General features: G+C 37.2%; 1 long non-coding RNA gene across 1 annotated transcript; it reads right to left on the bottom strand.

Moving 5' to 3' along the window:
• Positions 1-1306: 1306 nt before the first annotated feature.
• LOC118486372 lies at positions 1307-2722 on the bottom strand. The gene is made up of 3 exons (XR_004878677.1): positions 2593-2722; positions 2024-2077; positions 1307-1455 (listed from the first exon to the last, which is right to left on the bottom strand). It is a non-coding gene; the product is annotated as an uncharacterized LOC118486372 (long non-coding RNA).
• Between the last annotated feature and the right edge of the window lie 629 nt (positions 2723-3351).

A 3351-nucleotide genomic window follows, 5' to 3' on the forward strand; every position in this document is an offset into this window, starting at 1 on the left:
AAACCTTGGGCTACCAGACGTGCTTTATAGCGATCAATAGATCCGTCGGATTTGTATTTGATTCGATAAATCCATTTGGATCCAATGATGTTGGTGTTGGATGGATGTGGAACAAGGTTCCATGTGTGATTGCCATGTAAGGCAGGAAGTTCATTGTGCATGGCTTTTACCCATTTAGGGTCTTTGAGGGCAGTTTTGATGCCTCTGGGAACATGTGAAGAAAAGAGGGCATGATAAGGATGATGAGCGGAAAGATGAGAGAGATTAACAAAATGCTTTGGTTTAAAAATTCCATTTTTGGATCGAGTTGTCATGGGGTGATTGTTAGTTGGTGGGGTGTCGGTTGAGGGAGAATCAGGTTGTTGGTTAGATGGGTGTAAGACCGGGTTCGATGTGGGCGGGTCTTGAGATGAGTGGGTCGTGGGTGATGGGCTAGACAGTGGGCTAGGTGGAAGTGACGGTGGGCTAGGTGGAGGCGATTGGGTTTGGTTGTTAACAGGTGGGCTTGGTGGGCTAGGAGAGTGTGTAAGAGTGGAGGGTGGGCTGTTTGAAACAATTGGGTTGTTTGGTGGTGATATTGGGCCGCTGGAATGGGTGGGTAATGGGTGTATGAAATCGTGACAGTGGGTGGAGCAAGAGGAAGGAGATTTTGGTTGGGAAGATGTTGATGTGATTGGTGTGGGTAATTGTTCCTCAAAGTTTGTTATCGGAAGATTTGTAATGTTGGTGGACGCGGAGGTTTTGTGGAAGGGTAAAATGTCTTCATCAAACTTAGCATGTCGAGTTGTATAAATGCGACCCGTGGTTGGATCGAGACATCTAAAACCCTTGTAACGAGGACTATATCTAATAAAAATGCATGGTGCACTTCGAGGAAGAAGTTTGTTTTTGGTATAATCTCTAAGGTACGAATAAACACGACAACCAAAAATATGAAGGTTTGAGTAGGTGGGTGGTTGATGAAATAACACTTCAAATGGAGAGGTGTTGTCAAGAAGTTTTGTGGGTAGACGATTTATAATGCAAGTGGCGGATGTAAAAGCATCAAACCATAGACTTGGTGGGGCATGGGCATTGAACATCATTATAACGCCCACATTTTTAACATTCAAAAGACAAAATAATAACATAAAAATTTTTAACAAAATTCTGGCATGACCCGTCCGTAACGAGAGCAAACCCTATTTTAGTAATCCTTAATACAAGAATTTAAAGTCACTTTCAAAAGGACATACAATGCCATGGCATTACGTTTATATATCTACTAACGACAACATTTATGTCTTAAAAGATTTAACATGTTGACTTAAAAAAACTAGTTACTACTCAAAAACTAATTACAACAAAAGTAGCTTTTGACCATAACATCATCACAAAATAGCGGAAGCGCATATAGACAAGTTTCACGCGTGTGTTCGTTCCAAGTTCGCCATCACGTCTAAGTTGCGGATTTACCTACATCAAAATTTTAAACTCGTTAGTACGTTACTTCTAGACTAGTAAATCAAAGTTAATCCCTTTCATACATTCATCACATACGTGCATCTTCTTACCCCGTGAAACGGGTCAAACATACTATCTCAAAATTGAGATATAACATGCCATTCTTATCCCGTTGAAATGGGCATTTTTCATTCATACATAACTTTCATTCGGTTCGTTTATAACGAACGAATACATTCCTTTCAATCTTTTACATACACTCAAATCCGTGAGCGACGGATCGAGTTGGTTGCGTTCATTCATAACTTATCCGTTAGTAACGGATAATATCATTCATAATATAACTTTCATTCGGTTCGTTTAGGACGAACAAATTTATTCCTTTCATACTCATTTTCTCATTACCCGGTTCTCCCATAAAGGACCGGTCATAAAACATTTCATTTATAAATCTACGGTTCATGCAATTCATTCACAACGGATCAAACCATTTACTATTTATCTATCACAACTATCAAATTTATGGCTTTAGCACAAACAATAATTTACTAATAGAATTTAGTATGCATAAATAACATACCTCGATCTTGTGTGTTTTCCGTTTTCCTAGCACTTGAGCTTTCTTCCTTCACGCCTACGTTAACATATTCGTTCCATCTTTTAGTTCATTCAAATATCATTTCATTACTTTCATAGTCTAACATATGGCAACTATATCACAATTTCTTCCGAATTTCACAAATATGTTCTTTTAGGCATTTTATCGAGCACTTGGCGGGTTTCGCATTTGTAGGACACTACATATAAGCTTTTGAAGTACAATTCCTTCTAGTTCGCCTCATAACCCATCAATAATCAATGAAGTTCATATCATTCTTTTATCCTACATCATTTTGCCTAAGATTCAAGTACTACGACATCATCATATGCCAAATTTACACATGATCATTCCTAATTCTCATCATCCTACATCTCTAATATTTCATATCAAAAGGTTTTCTGCAACTAGTCTTTCAAATGATCAAATTCACACATAAACCTTATCCTATAGTGCAACCCTTACATCTAATTGCACATATTTTCACATCAACACATGATTGGGTTGAAACCCATTTCCTATAATTCACCAAATCAAGAGATTTAACTTACCACTTTACTGAGTATGTGTAGATGACCGAAAATTTAGAATCATGCAAGTGATTAGCCTTGAATTCCTTGATCAATTGAGTGATTTTAGCAAGAACAAGGGTTTCCCTTGTTTTTCCCTTGTTCTGGTCGAACTCCCACACACCAGAGTGTGTGAATTTGGGTTTTAATTTTATTAATCATTTTGTTTTTTTTTAATTTTCACCTTTCCCCCCTTCTAGTTTGTGCATTTGTTTTATTTAGGCATATATCATCACTAAGCTAGTTATTTAACAAATTTTACCAACTAAGTTAAATTTTTAATTCAATTTAACTTATTCTCTTAATAAATATTTTTGGGGTGTTACAATCATAGATAATCCGGTTTCAGTAATGTGACGGTGTTTTCGTTCTGCCCTTCCATTATTTTCCGAAGTGTGAGGACATGAGATTCTATGATGTATGCCGTGTTGTTGAAAACAAGTTTGTACTTGGTGGTTTGTAAATTTGGTTCCTCCATCGCTTTGAAAAACTTTTACATTTGAGGAAAATTGATTTTGAACAAATGTTAAAAAAGTTTTGAGAATGACGGGAAATTCCAACTTTTCCTTTAAAGGATAGAACCATGTGAAACGGGAACAATCGTCTACGAATATGGCATAATACCGGTAACCATCGGTGGATGGAACCGGTGTGGCTCCCCAAAGATCATAGTGAATGAGGTCCAAAACATGTGATGCACGTTTATTATTTTCAATAAAAGCTAAGTGTTTTGCTTTGGAT

This window comes from Helianthus annuus, chromosome 14 (genome assembly GCF_002127325.2).
Source record: "Helianthus annuus cultivar XRQ/B chromosome 14, HanXRQr2.0-SUNRISE, whole genome shotgun sequence".
Lineage (NCBI taxonomy): Eukaryota > Viridiplantae > Streptophyta > Magnoliopsida > Asterales > Asteraceae > Helianthus > Helianthus annuus.